This window comes from Columba livia, unplaced genomic scaffold (assembly GCF_036013475.1).
Source record: "Columba livia isolate bColLiv1 breed racing homer unplaced genomic scaffold, bColLiv1.pat.W.v2 Scaffold_133, whole genome shotgun sequence".
Taxonomy (NCBI): Eukaryota; Metazoa; Chordata; class Aves; order Columbiformes; family Columbidae; genus Columba; species Columba livia.
In genome coordinates this window covers 1,128,752-1,150,992 of record NW_027043029.1, presented here as the reverse complement: position 1 = coordinate 1,150,992, position 22,241 = coordinate 1,128,752, and positions in this window count along the sequence as shown.

Genomic DNA, 22,241 nt, shown 5'->3' with positions numbered 1-22,241 from the left:
GCGCGGACTGCGGTATCTGTGGTGAGTAAAACAAGGAAAGGTCCCTCCCAGCGAGGGGTTAACGATGATTCCTTCCATGTTTTTACGAGTGCTTGATCTCCCGGCTTAATACTATGTATTGCTACATCTAAAGGTGGTCTTTGAACCACCAGGCCTCGCTTTAACAGTTCTTGCCTCCTTCTCATGAGTTCTATAAGATATTCTTGTAACATCTTTTCTTCCACTTTAGGGTGTTCGATTGGCTTCTCCAAATCATAGGGCATTCCATATAACATTTCAAAGGAGGAAAGTCCTGTATCGGCCCTCGGTTGTGTCCTTATGTTCAAGAGGGCTAAGGGGCGGCACTTCACCCAGCTCATTCTGGTTTCTATCATTAATTTGGTCAGGTGCTTTTTAATTTCTCCGTTCATCCTTTCAACTTTTCCTGAGCTCTGGGGGTGCCAAGGAGTATGATACTCCCACTTGGTTCCCAGAGCTTCTAACGTTTCTCTAATTATTTTGGAAGTAAAATGGGGTCCTCTGTCCGAATCAATAACTGACATGATCCCATATCTAGGTATGATATGCTCTAATAATATTTTACTACTGTCCTCGCAGTGCCCCGAACTACCGGAAAGGCTTCGACAAAGTGATTTAGGTGATCTACCAAAACTAGGAGACACTTATACCTGCCTACCTTCGGTAATTCCGTAAAGTCTACCTGAATCCTTTCAAATGGCTTCTTGGCCAGTTGCCTCCCCCCAGGGACTCTTTCCCTAAGACACTGTTTATTTATCCTTTGACAGGTTAAACATTCTCCAACGATTCTTTTTGCTAAATCATACACTCCCAGGGTCATATATTTATTAGTGAACTGATCTACCAGGGCCTGTACTCCCCAATGGGTTTGCCTATGAAATTCTCTTAAAACTCACCAAGCTGCTCCTTTCGGCAGCATTTCTCTCTCATCCGGTAGCCACCACTTCCCCTCTCGTTCGACTATTCCCATTTGCCCCAATTTCTCCTTTTCCTGATTTGTAAATCTCATAGCATACTTAGTTTGTACAGGATCCTGTTCGACTGCTTTTATTGCCAGTAGCGCAGCTTTCTTAGCTTCTTCGTCGGCTAAATTATTTCCTCTTACTTGCGTGGAAGTTCCCTTCCGATGGCCCTTTACGTAAACTACTGCAATCTGTTTGGCCCCTCTTAATGCCTCCAGGGTTTGCTTTATTAAGGTCTCATGTTGTCGAGGGTTAAGATTGCGGGGTGACAATAAAACCCTGGCAGATGTATTGTTAACCCCCTCCCCCACCCACTTCCCCCTTGTGCCCCTCCCTCTCCCCTTTTCCCACTCAGGACAGGCGATCGGGAGGGCAAGAAGGACAGAGAGAAGAGAGTTGGAAAAATTAAAGATGTTTTACTAATGCTACTAATAAGAATAGAGAAAATAATACAAAATATACAAAACCAATCTTGCAAGTCTCAGCAACTGCAGAGCCGGCAACCAAAGTCCTGGACTGGACTCTGCAGCCAACCGGAGCTGGATTCAGTCTGTCACTGGCCTCAGTTCGCAGGGACGACTAGCAAGGTCCTCTCCTAATGTCGGCCATAAGCAGAAGGGAAAAGCAAAGGCAAAAGGGAAAAGGGACGAGATCCTCATGATCTCCCACTTTTATATGAAGTATTCACGTGAATCGAATGTTATACACAGTTGGTCAGTTTCTTGGTCACTTGTTTCTCGTCGCCCCTCTCGCGAGATGTCCATCCGTGCTTATCAATAAGTTTGCATTCCATTGCTAGGTTTACCAAAACATGTGTCTGGTTCTCCAGGAAAATACAGTTAATGTGAAGCTTTAGCTGACAGGCAAATTCACTGAAAGAGAAACTTGTTTTTAACAAAACCAGGACATTCCACCCCTTATAATATGCCATTCACTGAATACTTAAACCTTATCAATACAATCTAATTACTCACTACTACTATATATATATATACATATGTACATATATACACAGGAGTAATTAATCAGTGGACCATCCTTTGAAAAGTTCATTAAGTTCATTTTGTCACGACAGTCTCCCAGGGCAGGAAAAATGGTACAAGTGCATCTCATGACCACTGTTTGTGGGTTAAAGACATCAACTTCGAAGAAGTTGCCAGGCGCCACTCGAAGAAGCTAGCTCTGCTTTCATCATCACTGTTTTGGTCTGAAAAACACTTATTAAACACTGTTAGCATGGCAATTCACATCATGCAGTTCAGTATTGCATATTTTCACCTAAACTCAAATCCCCTTGGGGTACACACCGAACTTCTCCATCCTTAAGCATCACCCACCAGGTGCTGCCAGGTCCCTGGGCAAAAACAATCCCGCAAATGGGCTTGAATTTGCTGAGCCAGGATTAACCCAGACTGCCTTTCCTAACATGATATCATGTGTACTACAGGGACTTTATCTCCTACAGTCCATAGAATCTCTGATTGGGCAGGTCCAGCTCCATTAGTTGATCCCCTGGTGTTGACCAACCAAGTGGCTTTTGCTAAATGTGAATCCCAGTTTTCAAAGGTTCCACCACCAAGTGCCTTTAGTGCAGTTTTAACAAACCATTGTACGTTTCAATTTTCCCAGAGGCTGGTGCGTGATATGGAATATGATATACCCACTCAATACCATGTTCTTTGGCCCAATTGTCTATAATACTGTTTTTGAAATGAGTACCGTTGTCTGATTCAATTCTTTCTGGCGTACCGTGTCACCAAGGACTTGCTTTTCAAGCCCCAAGATGGTATTTCGGGCTGTAACATGAGGTACGGCATATGTTTCCAACCATCCAGTGGTTGCTTCCACCATTGTAAGTACATAACGCTTACCTTGACGTGTTTGTGGAAGTGTAATATAATCAATCTGCCAAGCTTCTCCATACTTATACTTTAACCATCGCCCCCCATACCGTACAGGCTTTAACCGTTTCGCTTGTTTGATTTCGGCGCAAGTCTCACATTCATGAATAACCTGTGAAATAGTGTCCATAGTTAAATCCACCCCTCGATCGCGAGCCCATTTATATGTTGCATCTCTACCTTGATGCCCTGAAGCATCATGGGCCCATTGGGCTAGGAAAAGTTCACCTTTATGTTGCCAATCCAAGTCCACCTCAGCTACTTTAATCTTAGCAGCTTGATCTGCTTGTTGGTGGTTTAGATGTTCCTCGGTGGCTCGACCTTTAGGCACATGAGCATCTACATGCCGAACTTTCACAGGCAGGCTCTCTAGCCGAGCAGCAATGTCTTGCCACAGTGTGGCAGCCCAAATGGGTTCACCTCTGCGCTGCCAGTTGCTTCTCTTCCATTGCTGTAGCCACCCCCACAAGGCATTTGCCACCATCCATGAGTCAGTATAGAGATAAAGTATTGGCCACTTCTCTCGTTCAGCAATGTCCAAAGCCAGCTGGATGGCTTTCACTTCTGCAAATTGACTAGATTCACCTTGTCCTTCAGTGGCTTCTGTAACTTGTCGTGTGGGACTCCACACAGCAGCTTTCCGCCTTCGATGTTTTCCTACAAGACGACAGGATCCATCTGTGAACAGTGCACACTGCTTATCAGTCTGTTATACTCTTACCAGAGTATTATACGGTGGTGCTTCTTCAGCACGTGTTACCTCCTCCTCATCTGGAGACATCCCAAAGTCTTTGCTTTCTGGCCAGTCTGTAATCACTTCTAAGCTCCCTGGGCGATTGGGATTTCCAATTCGAGCTCGTTGCGTGATCAATGCAATCCATTTACTCCACGTAACTTCGGTTGCATGATGTGGAGAGGGAACCGTCCCTTTGAACATGCAGCTCAGCACCGGCAGTCGAGGTGCCAGGAGGAGCTGTGCTTCAGTACCGATCACTTCTGAAGCAGCTCGAACTCCTTCCTATGCTGCTAGTATCTCTTTTTCAGTTGGAGTATAGTTGGCCTCAGATCCTTTGTATCCTCGACTCCAAAAACCTAAGGGTCGACCTCGGGTTTCTCCTGGTGCTTTCTGAGGCTCCAGGTAAGTCCATTATCTCCGGCTGCAGTGTAGAGCACATTTTTAACATCTAGTCCAGTCCGAACTGGTCCAAGGGCCACCGCATGAGTTATCTCACGCTTCATTTGTTCAAAGGCTTGTCGTTGTTCATGGCCCCACTCAAACTGGTTCTTTTTACGAGTCACTCGATAGAGAGGGCTCACAATCTGGCTGTAGTCAGGAATATGCATTCTCCAAAAACCTACAACGCCCAAGAAAGTCTGTGTCTCCTTTTTATTAGTAGGTGGAGACATTGCTGCGGTTTTGTTGATCACATCCATTGGGATCTGACGACGGCCGTCTTGCCATTTTATTCCTAAAACTGGATCTCTCGGGCAGGTCCCTTGACCTTGCTTCATTTTATGGCAAAACCAGCATCCAAAAGAATCTGAATTATTCTCTCACCTTTCTCGAAGACTTCTTTCGCTGTGAATTATTCTCTCACCTTTCTCGAAGACTTCTTTCGCTGTGTCGCCCCATACGATGATGTCGTCAATATATTGCAGGTGTTCTGGAGCTTTACCTTGCTCCAGCGTGGTCTGGATCAGCCCATGGCAGATGGTAGGACTGCGTTTCCCCCCCTGGGGCAAGCGATTCCACGTGTACTGGATGCCCCCCCAGGTGAAAGCGAACTGCGGCCTGCACTCTGCTGTACAGGAACAGAGAAAAATGCATTTGCAATGCATTGCGAGATGTCCATCCGTGCTTATCAACAAGTTAGCATTCCATTGCTAGTTTTGCCAAAACATGTGTCTGGTTCTCCAGGAAAATGCAGTTAATATGAAGCTTTAGCTGACAGGAAAAATCACTAAAAGAGAAACTGGTTTTTAACAAAACCAGGACAGAAGGGCTTCGGCCTTTCATCGCAGGCTTAAGTGCTGCAGCCAAGGCCGCAGCGTGGGCTTGAGCATGTAGTTTTGCCTTTTCTACCTCCTGTTGCGTGATCGGTACCCGTGTGCAAGCTTCCACCATCTCTGCTAGAGAAGCCGTTTTTCCCAAAGCGGCTCATATCTGTTGGCATTGGGTGTTTGCATTCATCATGGCCAAATCTTTCCCCACAGCAGCTTTTGCCTCTGGAATCAGGTTAGGAGAAGCATCTATAGCTTCTTTTAAACGGTCCACAAACTTCATATATGGTTCCCCAGGATCCTGCTTTATTGTAGAATAGGGTGGCACAGGGTTACCTATATTGGGTAACTCACTGCTGCCAGAGCAAGCCCTTGCGTTTGCTGCAAAACCCTTGGATTATCATTACTATCACTGCTATACAATTCCCTTGTGCTTCCCTGTGGATCAGTAAGTCGACGCGCATTTGCAAACCCATCTGACCCAGTCTCCAGCCCTTTTCCATACCACGATCTCAAATATTCATCTGCTCCTCTTACGGACCACATCCCACCTTCAACACATTGTCTAGCCCATTTTTGTGTTCGCTCCCTTTTAATACGGAGCTCCTCAGGAGTGAGGTCTAATTCCGCCCCCTCCCTTTCCTGTTTTCCCCGTTTTTCACATCCCCTGCCAGTTGCCTCCAGCCCGTCCTTCATCGCATCTGACGCCTTTTGATATGCTCTTAACCACAAAGTTTTACTGTTACCGCCATCTAGTCGCCTCACGGCGTCTAGAACTTCTTGCATCTGGCTCTCCTGCCGTCTCAGTAAGTCCTTCGGGCTCTGCACGTGGCTCTCCTGTCGCGGTTGAGACGGACAAGCGACATGGACCGAGTTCTTTCAAGATGAAAGGAATGGATGCTATTGATTGCTATAAGTGCATTTTTATACAATTCTACCAGTTCATGTGTCTTTTCACTATTGGTTACAAGTTACAGCACTAACATCTCACTGGTTAATTTTGCTGTCATCCATGTTATTCTTCTATCCCCTTCTCTCTCACGGGTACATCTCTCCTTTCTCACGGGTACAACTCCATATCTCCGGATACTCCTTTACTCCCATCCTTCTCAAGGGTAAATCTTAATATCTTCAAGGCTGATCTCTGCTCCCATATTTTCTGACAAGGATTCCACAGACCCGCTGTAGTTTCCCACACTCTCCTCCTGGAAGCCAGGGCGATTCTGCGGTGCTGCATTCTTGTGCTCCACCGGGTCCTCCGGCAACGGCACTTCAGCTGGATTAACCTGTCCGGGCTCGTTGAACCTTGCTGGTTGCTGCCGTTGCTCGTCGCAGGCAGGCGATGGCTCAAAGGGCGCAGAGGGTATAATTTGCTCTCCGCCCCAGAAATCCAGATCTGACACGGGACATACCAGCGGTATCGATTGTTCAGAGTCCTCGGAGGGGGGGCAGCTCGCGGCGGGCGGCTCCGGGGGGACGGCACACAGCTCCGGCTCCGCTGAGACCTCCTGCATCAGCCGCCTGACCTCCCGCCACGGCCCGGCGAGGTCGCGAGCCTCGCGGCTGCCCCTTGTGACCGCGTCCCACAGTTCGGTCCCTGTGTCCTCCCGTGTACCGGGAGAAAAAAATCCGTCGTCGAAGGGGACACACGCCTTCCGCTGGGCGAATCGCAGCAGGCGCTTTAACGCGTCTGTTTCAAAATACCTTCCTGTTCGTGCAGCCAGCTGCAGAATACTCTGCATTATGATTTTTTCTTCCGCGGATGCCGTGTTTCCCACGCCACCTGCTTCTCCGCAGGCCTGCTTTCCGCTGTTCTTCAAGCGCAGGGCTAACTTCGCCCTCCAGGTGCCTTTCCTGGCGTCTTCACGTCCCAACGATCTTGCTTCGATACGAAGTATCACGTCGGGGTCACCAAAATGTTGCTCTTTCCACGCGAGACACGGAACCTGACACAGCAATGTGATGTTCACAGAGTTCGCTTTATTGCCGGAGCGGGCTGGCTCTATAGCAAAGCTGCCCTGTCCACGCGCCTTACAACAACGCTCCTTTAGTTTCTTCTGTCTCTGGCTTCACCTCTCAGCCAGGCTGGCGACAGCCCCATCCCCCCGGGGCGGGGGGGCTCTGCCACTACAGAAAAGCAAAGATTGGTGAGAAGAAATAAGGCAAAAAGACAAGGGATTACAATTACCCACAGGAGGGAAAACCCTGCTTATAGATCTTATGGAAAATAGCCAGGAATTCAATGTCACCTCATGCTGGATATGTGGGGGGTCTCAAATGACTGATACATCGGATGAACCTCTTGTAAGCTAGTGTCGCGGGTAAATTCATCAAATACCTCTATTGCTCCCACTTGGTACCCAGGTCCACCTAATGGATATTGGTCTGGAAATGGTAGCCTGGTGGGAGAAAACAGGGTTCGTGATAGCATGTGCATTTCTGGGTTTACTGTTTGTGCCGTGTGTGATCCTGTGCTTTATTCGGTTAATACATCCAGTAGTCCAAGGCATGCAAATCTCAGGCATGCCCTATAGATCCTAAAAAGGCAACTTAGCAAGATTTGTCAGGAAGCAAAAATTCAATGGGCTCAGGCCCTGCCAATAGTGGTGTTGTGTATTAGAATTAAACCTAGGAGCGGAATGTCAGTAAGTCCATACGGAATTCTGTATGGCAAGCCATATGAAGCACCAGATCCAGATCCAAGTGTACATGTAAAAGGTAATCAGGATTTCTACAATTATGAGTTGCCTCTCGGCAGGACACTGAATCAACTCAGATCCGCACTAGTGTGGAATTGCCCACTAGCACTTGAGAATCCGGTACATGATACAGAGCATGGAGACACGGTGTATACAAGAACCTGGAATAAAGGAACTTTAAAAGAACGTTGGGACGGACCCTATCAAGTACTCTTAACCACATTAACCGCAATTAAGGTTGCTGGAATAGACTCCTGGATACACTACACCATTCAACACAAGAACCGAGAGGTTTTTGACACCTGCTTTCTTGTCGGTGTCCTACTGAGCACTAGCACAAAGCCAAGAGTGTTGCTCAGCAGCACCAACCACGTCTGCCAGGAATTAGTCTTCAACATGAACCAGGGGCAGCAGAAGGCAATCACCAGCACCACAGACAGCAAAGGAGAAGTCTGCAAGATCCCGTAAGGCTGGAATAGACTGTTGGCATCTGCTCTCCACGGCAAAACCGGAGGAGAGTGTAGAGGGAAAAGAAATGAAAGTCATTGACGGTAAAAAATGCGTGGCGAAACACAGGAGGTTCTGACACAAAAAGGCCCTCCCGCGAGCAAGCCATGACTTCTGGAGCCAGCATCTCTGGCCCGGGATGAAGGCTTGCCCATTGCCGTGCGGCCACTTGGGGTGCAAAACTGGGGTTTGAGAGGGGCTGTTGCCCCCCAGTGTCTTGCTCTGCCTGGAGATGTCTGTGCAGAGGTCCCTGGACAGGACGCCTCTTCCTCAGTCAGCGCTGGCAAAAGCCATCTGGGGACACGCTCCGTCCTCTGGAACTCTTCCTTGTGTGACTCGCAGCTCACGTGTGACAGCGCTGCTCCAAACTTGGCCATCTCCAAGGACCGGCTTTCTTTGGGATGTGGGGTTCACTCTCAGAGGAATCATGGCAGCCCTGCTTTCTGTGTTGGGGTCTCCCTTTCAGCTATGGAGCAGCTTCAGTTCTCCGTGCAAAAGGATCTTGCAATGGCTGTGTAGATAGCAGCAGCGTTTCTGAAGCATCAGAGGAGATGTCAGAGCCATCAGGCTGAGGGACGGGAATGCCAGCAAAAGATGGCCCGTGTTTCAAAAGGGAGGCAGCCGTGCCAGCTGGAGAACCTCTCTCGCAGCTCCATCCCCAGCAAAGAGCTGTCTCTAGAGCAGTTCGTGCTGCTTACAGGCAAGATCAGCCTTTGCATTTGAACCACCTTCTTGCAGAGGTGACAGGAAACATACTCTGGTTTATGTCGTTCTAGCTGCAAAGGCCAGGACAGTGTTCATGAGGGAGCAAGCGATGAGCACATTTCCTGGTCGGCAGCCGCTGGCTCGTGCCAACGGTCAAGAGAGGCAGAAGAAATCCCTTCAGAACAGCTCCCTCTCAAAAGACATCCTTCTGCTTGATGAACCGCAGGGAAAGGCGTCCTAAACCAGGCACTTTGACCTTGTTTTCAGCCCAGGTTCCCAGTGCTGGTGCACTCGTGAGCCAGTCGCTGCACATCTGCCACCAAGGGGAATCGCCTCCGAGGCCAACTGTGCCGTGGGGAAAGGAAAGGGTGAAACGTCGGGAGAGTTTGATTTAGTTCACAACACGGATAAAGCCATTCTCTCTGCAATTAAAACTGAGGGTGTTTAATTCAGTGAAATGAGATTTCATTCCCCGTGACCTGTGCGATTGTCTTTTGAATCTGGGCACGGGCTGCAGTGACCTGCCACAACATTTGAGGTGTCACCAGCTGCATTGTGGGTGGTAAAGTGGGAAAGGCAGGAGGGAGCCTCAGCATCTCCCATCCCGTGGGTGACTTCATCACAAAGGACCAGGGCGGCGCCCGCTGGCTCCTGGGGCGGCTGTTGCCGGGCAACAGAGACACTATATTGTCCCCTGTCACCTGTGCCCCTCGCCCATTTGGTCACTGGCCGTGGTGGGATCACTTGCCGTGGTGGGATCACTGTGGTGGTGGACTCATTTTGGCAGTTGGATCGCTTTTGGTGGTGGGATCACTACTGGTGGTTGCATCACTTTTGGTGGTTTGATCGCTTTTGGTGGTTGCATCACTTCTGGTGGTGGGATCACTTTTGGTGGTGGAATCGCTTTTGGCGGTTGAACCGCTTTTGGTGGTTTGATCACTTTCGGCACTCGGATCACTTTGGTGACTGGATCGCTTTCATCACTCGGATTGCTTTCGGCACTTGGATCTGTTTTGGTGACTGATCGCTTTCTGTGGCAAGAAGGAGCAGGAGAAAGGCTGCTGGCTGCCCATCCCTCCAAGATCACCTCCGGACAGAAAAGCTCCCGTCTTCCCACATCAGGCTCCGTGTTTTCCGGCAGAGCAGCAGCGATGGCCACACTGGGTCTGCTGGAGATGCTGAACGCCGCCATCGGGACACCCAATTTGGGGGTTGTTGACTTCGTGGCGCTTCACAAGTTGCTCGAGGCCATCATCGGGCAGCTGGGCCAGCAGCAGCTGTCTGTCCTGGAGCCAGGGCAGAGCCCGGCCCCCGGCCTGGCAAAGGACCAGGACAGCAAGGACCAGCCTGGCCAGGAGAAGGAGGAGGACGGAGCCCTGGGCACAGGACAGCAGCTCTGGAAACCAGAGGAGCAGCTGGAGGGGACCGGGAGCAACTCCGAGGTCTCCTCCATGGCCAAGGAGCTGATGCCAACAACAACCGAAGAGGAGGAGAGAGCCGTCTCCAAGGTAGATGCTCTTGCTGGTCCCTGGGTGCTCCCCCACGAGACGCCCCCTCCTCCGGGCTCCGCGCTGCCGTCGTGCCGCCCTCAGCCCAAGGGCTGGGTTAAGCCCGAGCTCCCGCAGCAGAGCACAGCGGGGCCCAGGTCCCCAGGGACCCTCCCCTGGGCTCACCCCCCACCCGCTCTCCCAGAAAAGGGCTTCGCTCCAGCACCTGTGGGAGGAGATCAACAAGTTTAAGGAGGCGCAGTGCGGCCTGGCAGAGGACATGCGGGCCATGCAGAAGGCGCACTCTGGCATGGCAGAGGACATGCGTGAGATGCAAGAGGCCATGCAGAAGGCGCACTCTGGCATGGCACAGGACATGCGGGAGATGCAGGAGGCCATGCAGAAGGCGCATTCTGGAATGGCACAGGACATCCAGGAGATGAAGGAGGCGCATGTCGGCCTGGCAGAGGACATGCATGCCCTGCAGGAGGCGCATTCCGGCCTGGCCGAGGACATCCAGGAGATCCAGGAGACGCTTGGCCTGGTGAGCATCCCCTGGTGCCCCGGGAGGGAGCTGGGCCCTCGTCCCTCCCCGCTCCTGCTGCCCTGTCACACTGTGCCCGTGCCCCACGGCCATCGGTGTCAGCAGCGTGAAGGGCAGCAGGAGGGAAGAGTGGGAAGGGTGTCCCAGGAGTTGCTAAGGCACTTTTGAACTAGAGAGCCCTCAAAACAGATCCAGGGGAGGGGAGGAGGGGAGATAAAGCTCTGCCCCTGCAATTCAGCCACGGCCCCCAGGCACAGCCCTGCCCAGCGTCCCTCTGTCTCCTGCCCCAGTTCATTTGGGGATACTCTTTAAATCCCGCTCCCACATCTGAACGGGTGTCCCTCTCCTCGCCCAGCTCCAGGGGAAGCCCCAGGACGCTGCCGGGCTGCGCAGGGACAGGAGGCGGCTGCGTCCCCCGCTCCCTCGGGGACACCAGCCCTCCTGCCTCGGGGCACAGCCTGTGGGCTGGGGTGCTGGGCAGTGATGCTGCGGGTCCCATCCCTGGGTGTCCCATCCCCCCAGCTCCATGGCTGGGCTGACCCCGTGATCCCTTTGCATTTGGGCTCTCATGTTCAACACGAGTTTGGCCCTGTGAGATGGTGGTTTGGGGACAGGGACTGGGGACATGGCGGGGGGTTCTGGGGTCTGTCCTCACGGCTGCCCAGCTGCCAGTAAACGTGCTGCCCTTTGCCTCTTCTTCCCAGGAGGGCGGTGGGGGCCAGTCTGCCCCTGCTGAGCCCACCCAGGTGGCCATGGACAGCCAGGCCAGGAAGAGCTCAGCACTGGGGCCGAAGGGACGTGGGACACGGCCTGGGATGGAGACCGGCAAGGGGACTGCAGGGTCTGGCTCCCCGGGGATGCGAGCAGGGACACAGGGGGAACCAGCGACCCCTGTGAAGTTGTCAGGCGCTCCCTCTGATCACACGAGGTCTATTGGTGCCGGCGCCACCACCCCGGGGATGCAGGCAGGATCCCGGGGCACCCAGGCCAGCACCTCCGGGCTGGAACCAGGATCACGGGGCACCCAGGCCAGGACCTGCCTGGGGACACAGCCAGGGGCCCCTGATGCCCAGGCCAGCACCTCGGGGGTGCAGCCAGGATCCCCTGGGACCCACACCAGCACCCCTGGGGTGCAGCCTGGGTCCTCCAGCTCCCAAGCCACCATCCCAGGGGATGCCCAAGAGCCGGCCAAGCCCTGGGGCTCCACCAGCACCTCCAGCTACGAGTCGGAGATGCGGGAGGTTCTCTCGCAGGTTGGGCAGCTCGGCCACCTCTGCACTGGTCTGAAGGAGCAGGTGGAGCAGCTTAAATCTACCAAAGCAGAACATGCGGATCTTGAGAACTTGCGCCGGCTCTTCCCGAAGGGAGGTGAGAGCACGGGAGGACTGGCGGGGGTTGTTTGGCGTGGGGTCACCCTGGGTCAGGGGCTCGTCATGCTCAGAGACCCCCTCACCGACAGCACATCCCCTTGCACCATGTCCCTCTAGGCCGGGAGAGCATCACCAGCATCCTGGCCGACCTCAGGTGCCAGGTGTCCTTCCTACAAGACATGGCCAGGGCCCTGCACGGGGAGGAGGAGAAGGTGAGCCGGCAGCAGTCCCCGAGGGGCTGCGGGGATGCCAGTTTGGGCAGGGAGGGGGCAGCCGAAGGGTGCCCGTGCCGGAATGACACAGGGGGCTGTGCCCTCACCGCCCCCACTGCCGTTCCCAGATCAGCAAGGTGGAGGATGCTCCCAGAAAGACGAGGGGGGCTGGAGCCGGCAGAAAAGCAGCCGGCAGCGGCCAGATGACCCGACAGCCACGGTAAAAGGATGGGAGAGGGTTTCCTACCCCGCAGGGCTGCGAGGGATCCTGGGGTCTGGGAGCATCCCAGTTTGGGGGCCGAGGGACACCCCCACGAAGGCTAAGCCTGCCCCTGCCCCCATCTCGCTGGCCAGGCCCAAGGGACAGAAGGTCAAGGCAGAGCGGAAGGAGCTGGGGAAGCAGCCGGAGCCGACCCAGGCCGAGCTGGAGCAGTTTGCGGCCAAGTACGTGAATAAGTTGGTGATGGAGACAGCGCAGCAGCTGCAGGCAGAGGTGAGGCCCGGGGGCAGCGCTCCCAGCCCCCGCTGGCTCGGGGGGAGTCCTGGCGGGGTCCCGGCCACGTCCCCTGGCTGGATGGGGCCATGGAGCCTCCACGGCACCTGGGCTTGTGGGCGGCATCCAGCCCGGCTCAGAGCTGATTCCTCCTCCCCTGCCAGCAGTCGGACGAGCCGAGGGCGACGGTGCAGAGCGGGGGACACGAGCACGCAGGGTGCCACTTCTGCAGCCCGGACACCAGGGTGCTGCTGGGGAAGCTCCTCCAGCGCTGCGAGAAGCTCGAGGAGCAGGTGGAGTCCCTGGCCCAGAAGGCGGGCGGCAAGGTGGACAGTTATCCAAAGTGGAGGAGACAGGTAAGGAGATGCGGTGTAGGGGGCTTGAGCTGCCAGGACCCCCCAGGCATTTCTGCTTTGCTCTAACGTGGGGGAGCCCCTCGCTGCCCCCCTAATTGGCTTGTCGGAGTCAGCAGCACGGAAGGGAATTAAAGCCTTGGAGCAAATGTCCTGCTTGCACTGAGGGCCCGTGGCCATCAGCCAAAATACCCTGGGTCTGCCCCCGTGGGGCAGCCACCCCCTTGCTCAGCACCACCTTGTCCTCTTAGTCCCTGCAGCAGGACGAGCAGCTCAAGTGCCTCCAGAACAGCATCGTGCAGCTCCAAAAAGGCTACGAGAAGTTGAGCTCGGACCTTGCAAACCTGCAGCAGGATCGCCAGCAGGAGCAGAATGACGTCAAGGTGGGTGGCTGTAACGCGCAGGCAGAGCCCAGGCTGGGACCCCAAGGGGTCTGTCCCCCTGCCACCCTGCTCGCAGCCCTGCACAGCTTCCCCATGCCTTTCCTGGAGGTTTCTGATGGGGTGGGGAGGCAGGGGGTGCTCGGCTGGCCGGGGGCAGCTCCGACCCTGCCGTGGCATCACGGGCTGCTGTCTGCCTTGGAAGGCTCTGTCCCAGGCCCTGGGGAGGCTGGAGAAGAAGCAAGCAGACAAGGAGGAGCTGCTGGTGCTGGGAATCGATGAGGTACGGGCTCAAGGGGCCCCGGTGCCAGTCAAGGGTGTCCCGGGCAGGGTGACAAACACCCCTTGTCCCTTGGGTGCCGGCTGGCAGAACCAGCCAGGGGGAGGGAGGATTTCTAGCCTGGCTGCAGGTCCCTTGCCAGGTCCCTCTGTGGCCCCGAGTCCCTTCGGCTGGTGGGACCAACGCCACGGGGGTGATGGGGTGAACAGGACCACGTAGCCACTTCCCCTCTCCTGTTGTCTCTGCATCCTGTCCCCACCGCTCTCCTGCCTTTCCCTGTTGCTAGAAAGCAGACAAAGCCGCGCTGGCTGACAAAGTCAGTCGCAGCCAGCTTGAGGCGTGCGTGGAGCGGCTGACCAAGATGATGGAGGAGGTGACGAGCCGGGTGACGGGCCAGGAGAACGGCTGGCTCCAGTTCCAGAAAGAGCTGCAGAGACAGATGGACTGCAAGGTGAGGGCTCGTCCCCTCCACGCAGCACTGGCACCTTGGGGCCTGGCAGCCTAAGGCAGCATCCTTGCGAGGGTCCCCCCTCCCGGCTGTGCCCCCGGGGACCGCCATGTCCCATCCTGGGGTAGCTGGCTGAGGGTGTCACCCGTCCACAGCTGGACCGCCGGGAGCTGGGGGCGTTCCGGAAGCAGCAGGAGGAGCGGTGGAAGAGCCTCAGCGGGCAGCTCCAGGAGCAGGCGCTGCAGGCAGAGCGTGACAATGCCGCTGGGATTAGGAAGTGAGTGCGATGGGGACAGTGGCGGCTTTGGCAGTGCTGGCCCTGTTCCTGCTGGCTGTCCCGGCTCGTGCCGGTGTGGTACCTGGCGTGGGAGCCATGTGGGCAGCGCCCCTGGGGATGCTGAGCAAGTGGCTGTGCCTTGTGCTCCTGCCAGCTGCAGCTTCGCAGCGATAGAGGCGGCACAATGAGGGGCACGTGTGGGAGGAGCCCTCCTCAACCAGTCTTGGGGGGCGGGTGCAGAGGCTTTTTGTGGCTGGTGTGCAGGTGGGGCTGTGCCCCCCAGGAGCTCCCCAGCCCTTTTCTCCCCCCTCCAGGCAGCTGCTGCCTGGTTTCCATTGCCTGTCCTGTGACCGGCCCCTCAACATGCTGGCGCCTGGACCGTGAGTAACTGCCCCCCGAACAGGGAGCACCCCCCGACCCCTCCCTGGCGTCGAGTGACACATGGGGTGCCACCTGCCGGGCACTGAGCACCCCCATGTCCTGTCCCACAGGGAGCGGACGGGCGAGTGCAGATACCCCACTGTTCCGCGGAGCTGCGGGGGCCCACACACCGTCACGCCCCCGCGCTTCCAGCCCCAACCGCCCAGCACCCCACGGCCGTCCCCATCCAGCGCCCGCCGCCCCAACAAGGTAGGGATGACAGAGGTGGGGAGGGGGATGCTGAGCCTGCGGGGGGATCTGTGCCTCAGTTTCCCCGGGGAGAGCTGGCTGGGGGAGGGTTGCTGGGGGATGCGGAACGGGGCCCCGTGGTTGGGTCACACGCTCTCCCCTTCCCAGAAGGACGCGATGCAGCTGTCGGGCCAGGACGGCACTGATGGGAAGCGGCAGGACGAGCAGCTCTCCATGATGGGGGGCTCTCAGCTGCCCACAACACCAACGGCCACCCCAGAGACCTCGACCTCGAGGAGCCAGAAAAGTATGGCCCTGTCAGGGCACCGGGGGGCAGAGGACACCCCGCTGTCTGGGGGGACGGGTCTGTGCCCACAGCTGGGCAGGGTTGGACGGGGGTCTGGGCTCTGGGCTGGGCTGTGGGGGCAGCACTGGCTGCTGGGGCAGCCGGTCCCTGTGGTGGAGCTGGAGGGAGCTGGGGGGACATGGGGGGTGGTGCTGGGCAGTGTGGGACAACAGCCTGTGTGCTTCAGGGTGGGGGCAGGACCCTGTTGGTGGGTGTCTGTGGCTGACCCTGCCCCTCGCCCCCAGGCACCGCCTCCCCGCTGCTGTTAGCCGTGCTGAAGCGCCGACCAGCCTCATCTCCCGGACGCCTCACCCAGGCACCGAAGCTGCTGCCGCCCATCCAGCCCCCCCGCAGCGAAACAACCCCCTGACAGCCGGGCAGGACGGGGGTCCCGGCCCCGGTCCCACCGCCCCGGGCGCTGAGCAGGCAGCAGCTGCAATAAATGGCGATGGGCAACCAAGCGCCGGTGTGGTCTGAGTGGGGGTCCCTGGGGCAGGATGGCAGAAAGCCCCCTGTGTTTGCTTTTCCAGGAGAAAAATAAGTGCTAAAAAGGCGCTTTGGGGTGCCCAGGTGGATCCAGTGGTGTCCAGGGTCCCCAGAGGGAGCACGGGGAGCAAACCAGTGGGCACCAGGGCAGAGCCAGCAGAGGCCCATCCTGCACCCCGGCTGGGGCTGAGGTGTCCATGGGCTTCAGAAGCACCCCCTGGCACTAACTGGGGGGACGGGGTGAGGGGGGAGCCAGGGGGCTGTGCAAGAAGCCGGGCTGGCTGTCGGCAGCCGGAGGAGGGGAGCGCTTTGCTCTGGGTCGGGGGATCCAGAACTGGGGGGACGCAGCAGCTTCGTGCCCCGCCCCGGGGTGCCCACAGCCGCCGTGTCGCAGCGCTTTGCAGTCGCAGGAAAGCACCGGGCAGCTCGAGTTGATGGGCGCTCAGTTTCCCCAGCCAGGCGATGCCGGCGGTGCCAGCCCAGCCACCCAAGGCCCTACAAGAGACAAGGGCTGTTCATACAGCCAAGCAAAAGTGTGGCCCGTGGGCAGGGGAGCTGCCAGCCCTGCCTGCCCTGCCTGCACAGGCAGGAGGAAAGCCCCTGAGCAAACCTCCTGCATCCCAAAACCGGGGATGCTCAGCCCAGCAGAGCTGGCACTCTGCACTCTCCAACTGAAGCGGAGCAGCTGAGACCGGGGAGTGGACCAGACATGTCCCTGATGGAGCCACGTGCCAGGGGGTTCCCACCAGCCCCCCAAGGGCAGTGTGTCACGGAGAGTCCTCGCAGGTTCATTTAAGGGACAACAGAGTCCAAAACAACTTTCATTAAACCGGCGAGGAACAGGGTTTTAGCACTCCAAAGTGACTTAAATAAAGGTTCGGATATCAGCTGAGGAAAATTATTTGAGGGGCAGCAACTGATACAACCAATCAGGCGGTGCACAGCGTGCACACACGGGGCTTCACTCAAAACAAATGCCGGAGCTGGCCCTGAGTCCCGGAGAAGTACACACTTGCCTAACACGGTGCGGGATTATTTTAAAGAGATAAAGTACGCGTGCAAACGCGCACGGAAAGTTACTCGTGCATATGTGCACGGGAGGAAAATACACCCGCGATTCGGTGAGGGTCAATTTATACGCGCTCAAATGGAGCGCGGAAAGTTATACGTGCATATGTGCACGGAAAGTATAAATATACTCGCAATCCTGCGAGAAGTTTTACTTACACCCGTGGCGGTGTCAGCATTCAGGACACAGAACCACGGGCGTAGTTATATGCGGTGCTTTATTTCAGCGCTGGGAAACCAGGGGCTCGCACCCAAAGCTGGTTCCGACCACTGATTCAAACTTCACCATTCTATACAATTTGGTTACATACATATTCATTGAAGTTACAACGTGTATATTGCATATTCATTAGGTTACACAATTATTTCACAATATCAGTTGCAACACCTTGGAACTACTCTAAGCATGCGCAGTGTCCTCTGGTGGTCGTTCAGGGGGTCTTCAGGATGAAGTAAGTACTCTTCATCACTAGTGTACTTTCCACTTTTCGTCACAGCACATGCGCACTTCGTATAAAATTATACAAATTCTTGGATGATAGCAAATGTACCTTCTCAGCACTTTCAAGATAAGATAAGAACTTACTGAGAACTAACAGGACTAATTTTCAGTTCTCTACAATATGAGCTCGTATACAACTTGCAGAGCTTTTACGATAAGGTAGGAATCCTGGATATGGTCTACAGAATCAGAAACACAGCCCAGCCCACAAAACTCAATTCAACTCTAACAGCGGCGAGGCAAGCGGAGTCTCCATCCCAGGGAGGGGGCTCTCCTGGCGGCAGTGGCTGAGCTCGTACTCCGAGAGACCCCCTCACAAAATGGGGCCGGGTCTCGACGAGCGTCCCGTTTTTATCTGATCAGATCTGACTGTAGGCACTCTAGAAGCTTCTCTGCACCCCCCACACTGGCTGCGGGTGCCCCTGAAGCCTTACCCTGGCCGCTGGCGCCCAGCGGCTCGGCACTCCCCTCTCCCAATGGCCCAGGAGCCAGGGTGCTCCGGGCCAAACAAAAGAAGCTGTTAGCCTCAAGTAGCAGAGAAAAGGGGGAGATGTGCCGTACTGAAGGAGGGAGGGGGGTTTGCATTCTGCCACACAGTGCTGGGGTGCTGCCTGCCCTGCCAAGCTCTGCCCCTCCACCCAAAGCCCTGCCAGCTCCCCCTCCCCGAGGCTGCCCCCTCCTTGTCTCCTCTCCTCCTTCCCCCCAGCCCCTCAGGGCGTCCCCAGCTGCTGACAGGGTTCCCCAGAGCATTCTGCCCCCATCTCCCCATGGAGCTCCCCAAAAGGCAGAGCTTGGGCTCCCCAAGGACCTGTCTCCAAGCCTGGGCTGGCAGCAGCTGCTCAGAGCCAACAGAGAAAGCACAAACCAGCACGTCAGGGCAGGGCTCAGAGCTCCAGCACCCCCGGGACCCCCCAGAGCCAAGACCCCTCTGGCCACCACCTCGCCTGTCCCAGCCCCGCTCTCCTGGCAGCAGAGGGAGCAAGGCCACCCCCGATGGCCTTCAAACAACATGAGCCACGCACTCGCTTCTGATTTTTAACATCTTGTTTAGACAGGTTAAATAAAACTAAAATCAGGTGGCAGTTCATGGCAGATGCAGAAAACCACCTGAAGGGAGGAAATTCAAAGCAAAGGCTGCAAGTTTGGGGTGTTTTTTTCTGTTTGGTCGGGTTTGTTTGCCTCTCTGTGCCCAAGAAACCTGCGTGTTTGGGAGCAGAGGGCATGGAAATCCTGTGCGCAGTGCTGCAAGAGCTGGGGACTTTGCTACAGGGAAATTAAAGGCAATGAGCTCCCCCAGCAGCGCCAGAAACCCTGACCAGGGCAGGTCCAGCCCCTCAGCAGCTCCTCTGAGCGCTCTGCAAAGTTTCATGGCAGCAGCAGTTTAATTGCAGCAGCAAGTCCCTGGGGAAATGTCACCCCACAGGCGTGTGTCCCTGAGCACAGGGGGCTGCCACGCCAGGATCAAAGTGCTGTCCTGTCCTTGTCCCTAAAATGGATGCAGGTCCGCAGCACACTGGCCTGTGCCCTGCAGGGATGTGACATGCACTCAGCCACAGGGCCTGAGGCCACTGGGTTGGGCTCCCATGGCACCATCCCCTGGTGGCGCCATCCCCTGGTGGCACCACCCCCTGGTGGCACCATCCCCTGGTGGCACCATCCCCTGGTGGCACCATCCCCTGGTGGCACCATCCCCTGGTGGCGCCACCAAGACCAGCACGGCGCTCACTCTTGGGCTCCCTGAGGGTGGCCGGGACAGTGAGTTCGCCCACCCAAGGGAGGTCAGAGCTCAGCTGAAGGCAGGAGGTGGGTGACGGCAGTGGGGCTGGAGGGACAGCGGGGCTGGGGGCATTTGGCAGGGCAGAGCAAGGCCCATGGGGAGGACGTGGCACAGGAGAGGGTGCTGGGAGCTGGGGGTGCTGGGAGCAGCAGGGGGTCCCAGTGAGTGTGGGGGGCACAGGGTGCAGGTGGGATGTGCGGGGCAGGGGGTGCGGTGGGTGCGGGAGGTGCCGGTGGGTGCGGGAGATGCCGGTAGGTGCGGGAGGTGCCGGTAGGTGCGGGAGGTGCTGGTGGGTGCGGGAGGTGCCGGTGGGTGGGGGAGGTGCCGGTGGGTGCTGGAGGTGCCGGTGGGTGCTGGAGGTGCCGCTGAGGCACTGCACCACCGCGTTCATGCAGCAGGTGTTCCCGTGGTTCCGCAGCCCCTGCGCGCTCATGGCCCCGGGCGGGCGCTGGGCACCCCCCGCCGCCGGTGCCGGTGCCGCTGCGGGGCCGGAGGGGCCGGCCGGGCGGTTTTGTGCGCGGCCGGCTCCTCCCCCGCCCGGGCTGGGGCTGCGAGCGGGGAGAGGGACGGGAGGAGGAGGACGAGGACGAGGAGGACGAGGGAGCGGGAGCGGGGGCTGCCCCGGTGTCCCCAGCATCACCGCGGGTACCCCAGCCTGATGTCCCCAGCATCACCCCAGGGTGTCACAGCATCGCTGTGGGGTGCCCTGATCCTGCCACCTCGGGGTGCTCGTAGCTGGGACAGTGGCACAGTGGCCACCTCTGCACCCTCCACACTGAGGTTTTGAGACCTAACGAAGCTCCCTCCACAAAGAGCCACAGAACAAGGGTGGCCACCCCAGCGCTGGCACAGCCCGGAGGCTTTGGCTGCCTCCTGCCCACCCCACACCAGCTGGCGCCACGTGTGGGTGCTCGTTTGGGGTCCGGCAGAGCTTGGCTGGGGAGGGACAGTGTCACCTTCCCCCCGCCGCAGGGATCAGCCCCTGAGCCTTCCCTATGTGCCCGGGGGGACACAGGATGGCTGAGGCCACTGGGTCAGCTCCTCCTCCCCACCTGCAGCGCCGCCAGCAGGGGAAACCCACTCTGGTTCTGACAAGCACTTTTCAACCGGATCAATCCCATGGTCCAGCTGGATCCGTCCCACAGCACCACGCATGTGGCACCGGCTGTTTCTGCAGCAACTCCCCTGGACGGCAACCCGGTGGCAACGTGTGGTTCTTCACACAGCTCTGAGAGACGCGCAGCCCCAACCAAGTCCAGCCGTGTGAGGCTGGGACCCACCTGTCTGTGCCAACAACCTGGAGGTGAACCCTGGCCCGGGTTGCTTTGACAGCTGCCAGCACTGCTGAGATAACAGCCCCAGCGCTGCCCTGTGCCCGGGAGCCTGGGCACATCTCGGGCAGAGCTGTCCTTAACCAGGGCCAAGGGGCTGGCAAGGGATGGAGTGGGAAGGAGGTCCCTGTGCCAGGCACGGGTGCCACTGAGTGTCACCTCGCTGCAGGGCAGGGGGTGTTGCAGAGGCCCCATTGCGGCGTGTGGCTCTTCTCTCCCCGGGGAGCTGCAGAGGCTGATGATGATGTTGGGGGGGCTCCCAGGGGATCTGAGCTTGGCTGTGGGTGCTGCGGACTCTCTTCCATCCCTGCATCTGCCTTTCCCCCCGGAAGGGACAGCTGTGCCAGGCAGGCTCTGCAGCGCCTTCCCTGCCCCACAGACACCCTGGCCATGGGGATGTGCTGCAAGCCTGGCCCTGGATGCAGCTGGAGGTGATGTGGGTTCCGAAGAGATGGGGCAAAGTGGTGGAGGAAGGGCCAGGTGGTGCTGCTGGATGTCACAATCCCTCCTCCCATGGGGCAGGGTGTTGGTGGCAGGGACACAGTGACCTCCCCGGGGATGCCAGGCTGGTGGCCGCCAGCGGAACCTGAGCGGGGCTTAATGCTGGATTGAGTGGAACCAGAAATCCAAAGCAGTTTGTCAATGAAAGCAGGAAAAGCCTGAAGAAAAAGCGAGGGGAGCCGGACAGTGAAAGATGCAGGAGCCAGACTGAGAGATCAGAAACCAGCATTTGTTGGAAGGAGGTTGGTAGAAAGCAAGACCCGATGGACACAGGAAAGGGAAATAGTCTAAAATGCGACAGTGAAACAGGCACGTCCCAAAACTCCAAACCTGCCTGAATTAGGAAGTGTTAGATAACGCCAGTGGCTCTGCCGGGTCCCCAGCAATGTGCCACAAAGTGCAGCAGGTAACAGCAGCGAGAGCCTCTGAACGCCCTGCCACGCTGATGCGGGGAAGAAAACCAGCTCCCATCAGCCAAGGACCTAAAACCCTGCTGGGGTTCTTCTTGAGCAGCATCTTCCCAAGCGCCGGGGCGCAGGCAGCGATTCCTTTCTGACAGGTACCGCCAGTCCATTCCAATCCAAAGCGTTTGCAGGTTGCAGCGGGCGCCAGGAATGCTCGCTATGCTGATCTGCCTTTCAACAGTATCGTGTGTGCAACCTTCCCCCTTCAAACCGTTCTGAACGCGATGCCTTCCTGTTCAGGCTGAATCCAACATCCATCGGCGCTGCAGCATGCTGCAGACTCGGGAGCAAATTTGGGGTGGGGAAAATGAAAACGTCCAATGCAAGCAGGGGGGGAAAACGCTTGCTCGCTATTCTGGAAAATTCCGTTTTGTTATGGCACGAACTGTCCCGGTGCCTCGGGCACCAGACAGCTGGGGTGGATATTAAAGACACGGAGAGTTTTGGTTTGATCAGGGAGACACGGTGACAGGACAGTGTTGGAAACGTCTCCTCTGCCTGGGCAAGAGTCTCTGCCCCA